Source organism: Myotis brandtii, unplaced genomic scaffold (assembly GCF_000412655.1).
Source record: "Myotis brandtii unplaced genomic scaffold, ASM41265v1 scaffold143, whole genome shotgun sequence".
Lineage (NCBI taxonomy): Eukaryota > Metazoa > Chordata > Mammalia > Chiroptera > Vespertilionidae > Myotis > Myotis brandtii.
In genome coordinates, this window is record NW_005355115.1 from 1,204,889 (window position 1) to 1,210,671 (window position 5,783).

Consider the following 5,783-nt stretch of genomic DNA (forward strand, 5'->3'; position numbering starts at 1 on the left):
TATTTTAATTTAAAATCCAGCCCATTTTTATATTTGCCCATGTAAAGCATGGATTGCTATGTAAAAAACAATAATACATGCATCTTTCTCACATGGCATTACAGCTGAACTAAATCAATAAGGAATAGTCTGAAATTTAGGTAGGCTATGAGGTACTTTTCTAGTATTTAATGTGGCACCAGGTAAGCCAGTTTGATGCAGGATGAAGAACAGTAACTTAATTGAGATTGCGAGGACTGGAATTTTAGTCTGAGCTGTGTTCTCTAAACCTAAATTCCCCATCAACAGTTAAGCGTCTATTAAAAGTACAGGTAGAATAAGTTACGTGTGCCATCCATCAAGTAATTTTCAAACAATATGTGACAGGCATTCTTCAGAGATGTGTAAAATAGTGCTACCAGGCACTGAGGAGGGAGGCCTCATTCACTCTGAGTGGCCATTAAAAATGACTGCATTTTCTTACAGGAAAGACCCCAACAGGTCTTAAACCAGGCTATTTAGGTTCCACTCTGGCTCAACTTACTTGGGCTAGACAATCTATTTGTGCCTTGGTTTCCACATCTGTAAAATGAAAATAATAGTTAACCTTGCTCATAGGGTATTATGAGGATACATTAATTTATACAACCACTTAAAAGTATATTTAATATTGATGTTTTATTTCTACTAATAGTGAAATGTAATGTCCAAATTTCCTCACAAACTTAGACCCCTACAATCTCTTCTAGTGAGGAAACAAAGAGTCTGAAGTTCTCTCTTTGGAAAAAAAACCTGAGTATGTATCTTTGGAAAATCTGAAATCCTTGCAGGTTCACTTCATCAATTACATTTTCCTCTAAGCCAAGAATATTGAATTAGGCAAACCTATGAGGAAAACACAGATTTTATACACTTTTTAAAACTTAACTCAAAATGGATCATAAACCTAAGTGTCAAAAGGCAAAACTATAAAACTCCTAGGATATAATCTACACTAATAAAAGAGAAACATGCAAATTGGTGTCACTCCGCTATGCCCACCAGCCAATTGGATGAGTATGCAAATTACCCAACAAAGATGACGGTTAATTTGCATATGCAGGCTGGAACGAAGACTGAAGGCTCCGTCGCGACTGAAGACTGAAGACTGAAGACTGAAGAGGCTTGGCTTCTCCGCTGCGGCCGGACCAAAGGCCTGAGTCCCGGTGCCGGAGAAAAATGTGAATCTTCATGCAACGGGCTTCTAGTATAGAATAAAAGTCTAGATGACTTTGAGTATCATAAAGTGTTTTAGATAAGACACCAATGGCACAATCCAGGAAATAAATCATCAATAAGCTGGACTTCATGAAAATAAAATCTTCTACTCTGTGAAAGACACTGTCAAGAGAATGAGAAGTCAAGCCACAGGTTGGAGAAATTATTTGCAAAGTACATATTTTATAAAGAACCGTTATTCAAAATATCAAAGAACTCTCAAAACAACAATAAGAACGAAAAAAAAGCAACCCCGCCAAAACCAGTTTGGCTCAGTGGATAGAGCATCGGCCTGCAGACTGAAAGGTCCCAGGTTCGATTCCGGCCAAGGGCATGTACCTTGGTTGCAGGCACATCCCCAGTAGGAGATGTGCAGGAGGCAGCTGATCGATGTTTCTCTCTCATCGATGTTTCTAACTCTCTATCTCTCTCCCTTCCTCTCTGTAAAAAATCAATAAAATATATTTTTAAAAAAGCAACCCAATAAGAAAGGGAAAATATCAAAACAGACACCTCACCAAAGAAGATATATAGACGGCAAATAAGCAAATGAAAAAAATGTTCAACATCATCATGTGTCATTATGGAAATGTAAATTAAAACAACAATGAGATTCTACTACACACCTATTAGAAAGGCAAAATTCCAAAACATTGACAACACCAAATGCTGGTGAGTATGTGTAGCAATAGGAACTCTCGTTCATTGCTGATGAGATGCAAACTGGTATAGCCACTTTGGAAGACATTTTAGTGGTTTCTTACTAACATATTCTTTTTAAAAAAATTGATTTTAGCCCAGCTGGTGTGGCTTAGTGGCTGACTGTCAACCTATGAACCTGGAGGTCACAGTTCATTACTGGTCAGGACACATGCCCAGATTGCAGGGCTCAATTCCCAGTAGGAAATGTGCAGGAGGCAAGTGATCAATGAGTCTCTCTTGTCATTGCTGTTTCTATTTCTCTCTCCCTCTCCATTTCTCTCTGAAATAAAAAACACACACACATATTTTATAAAAAAATAAAAATTGATTTAGAGAAAGGGGAAGGGAAAAGGGGAAGAGAGAGAGAGAGAGAGAGAGAGAGAGAGAGAGAGAGAGAGAGAAACATGGATGTGAGAGAGAACATTGATCTGTTTCCTCCTGTACTCGCCTCAGAGATTGAACCCCTGCACATGCCCTGACTGGGAATCGAACCCAAGATCTTTCAGTGTACCATTCAAGGCACAGAACACATTTTTACAATACAAACCAGCAATCACGATCCTTAATATTTACTCAAATGAATTAAAAATGTGTCCACAAGAAAACCTGCACAAAAATGTTTATAGTAGCTTTATATATAATTGCCCAAACTTGAAAGCAACCAAGATGCCCTTCAGTAGATGAATAGATAAGTAAATTGTGATACATCCAGACTATGGAGTATTATTCAGCACTAAAAAGAAATGAACCATCAAACCATAAAAACACGTGAAACTTAAATGCATATTTCTAAGAGAAAGAAGCCAATCCAAAAAGGCTACAATACTGTATGATTCCTACTATATGACATTCTGGAAAAGGCAAAAGTATGGAGACAATTATAACATCAGTGGTTGCCCTGGGGGTAGTGGGAAGGCAAGTGTGAATAGAAGCACAGAGGATTTTTATGGCAGTGAAACTATCCTCTATGAGACTGTAATGGTGGATATGTCAGTATGCTCTTGTCAAAACACAAAGAATGTAAACACCCAAAGGGAATCCTAATGTAGAAAATGGGGTTTGGTTGATAATGCAACAATGTGAGCTATTGTAACATAGGTGGCACTCTGGTGCAGGGTATTGACAATGGGAGAGGCTATGCATGTGTGGGAGCAGGGGAGATCTCTGTACCTTTCATTCAGTTTTGTAAACTTTAAACTCTAAAAAGTAACGTCTATGAAAAAAAAAGAGTACTTGTTGGGGCATGACCATGTTAATTTTTTTGTAACAGCCACAGTGTCGCTGTGGGCCAGGCATTGTGTTAAGTGCTTTATTTACATGTATTACTTTATTTAATCCTCACACTGAATCTTGTTTTTCTAACTTTTCAAAATGTTTACAATAAATATATTACTTCTATAACCAGAAAATTTTATTTGTAAACATATATTTACTAAGTGGATCCGATTAAAAGAAAAAGCCTTAATGTTGGTGAAGATTCTAGGAACTACTAAGAGTGAGATTTCGTTTAATTAAAGAATGGAGGATGTTTGCTCAGAGAGAGGGGCTTGGAGTGAGTGAGACACGATGGCCATCTTCACATGTTTAAAAGACAATCAATTGGAAAAGAAATTGGATTCTGTCTCCATGGCATGAGAAATTAAACTAGATCAATGACAGGAAATCCTAAGAAGGCAGGTTTGAGCTCAATATAAGGATGCCCTTTCAAACATTTGTATAAAAAAATACCATAGTCCCCCATTATCTGCAGGGATAGGTTCCAAGATCCCCTAGTGAATGCTCTAAACCAGGAGTGGGGAACCTTTCTCTGCCAAGGGCCATTTGGATATTTATAACATCATTCATGGGCCATATAAAATTATCAACTTGAAACTTAGCCTGCTGTATTTGTCAAACATTTAATTAACTAATCCCTAATGCCTTGGCAGGGCCAGACCAAATGATTTTGAGGGCCTTATACGGCCCGTGGGCCGGACATTCCCCACCCCTGCTCTAAATCATGTATAGTACTGAACCCTATATACACTATACTGAACCGTATATAAACTATCTTATTTTCCATACATACATACACACCTATGGTAGAGTTTAATTTACAAATTAGGCAATTTCACGGATAGATTTGTTCTTACAGTTGATCTGATGGGCCTCAGTGTTAAGATTTTTTTTTCTTTCCTTTCACCTTCTCACTTACAGAAAGTGCTTTACATCTCTTTGGCATATCTGAATTGCCAGCATCACTATTTTTGCACTTTGTGGTCACTATTAAGTAGAGTAAGGGTTACTGGAACACAAACACTGTGGCACCTTGACAGTCGATCTGATAACCACGCTGGCTCCTATAAGACTAACCTTGGGTAGGGTATACAGCCAGATACACTGGACAAAGGGATGATTTACATCCTTGGGCAGGGCAGAGCCCACTAGTAGATTTCATCAAGCTATTCAGAATGGCAGATACTTTAAAACTTGTGAATTGTTTATTTCTGGACCCTCCCACTTAGTATTTTGGAACATGGTTGACCACAGGTAACTGAAATGGTGGAAAGCAAAATTGTGGATTAGGAGGGACTAGTGTCATTCATCTAAATCAGCAGCGATTTCTGTATTTATGCATTCAGCAGAAGTTTGGGAGAGCAGGAGTCTAGGTTCATTTTCAACTCTGAAAATTCTGTCTTTATTTATATTAATGCAGATTAATCAGAGAGAAGAGCTAAGGTCTACCTTTTATGTGTCTGTTTTTTGTTTTTTTAAAGGATGCATTTCTTTGTGAACCTTGGGGAAAAACAATGTGTTGTCTGAGCGAGTGAAGAATAATTGTGAAATTTATATATTGCTTCAATCCAACATTAATATTGTTTTTGGAAACAGAAAGGCATAAAAAGAAGGCCTTGTTTATGTAGCAATTAGAAAGATGATAGAAAACAAAACTGACTTAAATCTGTTATTCATTTCCTCACTCAGGTTTGTCTGCACCCCCACGTTCTTTCTTCAATTTCCCCCACGTTCTCTATTATGATCTTGAACATTTTCCTGCCAGGAGACTCAGCCCTGCCCATATGGTGCCCCCCATGAGCCCCAGGCTTCCTCCTGGGTCTGAATTGCTTTATTTTGTAAAGCAGAGACTTCTGCTGGGGTTAAGTATGTGGAGCAACAGATCTACCCTAGATTCTGTTTCACATGCAACGGTTTACTGTATGACACCAGCTTCCCATTCCTTGGGTCACGGGCTCTCACACAATGGGAGTCCTTGAAGCCCTTCTGTCCCCAGGTCTGGTGGCTGCGACTCCTGGCAAAGCTGTGAAGCCCGCGCAGGGCACCTTCAGCCACGCGGGCGGGGCGGGCGCAGGGGACGCCAGCCAAGGACGCCAGCACCCACCCCGCGCGAACCCCAGGACCTTCCAGGGGTTTCCCGACGTTTACTCAGTGAAGGGGAGGCGGGGTGGAGGGGGGTCAGTCCGTTCGTAAGAATCTCTGGCCAGTACGCCCTATGCACAGTTTGCTCCTCGGTCAGTTTCTTCTGCCCAGTCACCCTGTGCCTCAGAATCAGCCCCCTCCCCAGTCCCAGTTCCAAGCCCCCCCTCCAACCGCCCTGGCTGGGACCCTGGGAAGCCCCTCCTAGCCCAGGCCGGGACTCTGCACAGGCTCCTGCGCTGGATCCCCAGAGGGTCTTCACCCCCGCAGCTCCCTCCCCCCGCCCAGTGGAAAGGAGAAGGTAAGGGGCTGAGTGGGTGCCCCGGAGGTGGGTGGGTGGGGGACCCGGCAGGGCTCCGGGTCAGGGTGGGAAGAGATGAGAAGAGGCCAGAAGGGGGCTTTCGGTTTCCTGGGGTCTGATTGGAGGTTGG

General features: G+C 41.2%; 1 protein-coding gene across 1 annotated transcript in view; it reads left to right on the forward strand.

Moving 5' to 3' along the window:
• The first annotated feature begins 5,287 nt into the window (after positions 1-5,287).
• The window catches only part of RCAN2 (regulator of calcineurin 2), a 264,066-nt gene continuing 263,570 nt past the window's right edge, over positions 5,288-5,783 (forward strand). Inside the window, exon 1 of the mRNA XM_005860939.2 lies at positions 5,288-5,653. The gene's annotated coding sequence lies outside the window, so the exon portion shown is untranslated. The remainder of the gene's footprint in view (positions 5,654-5,783) is intronic.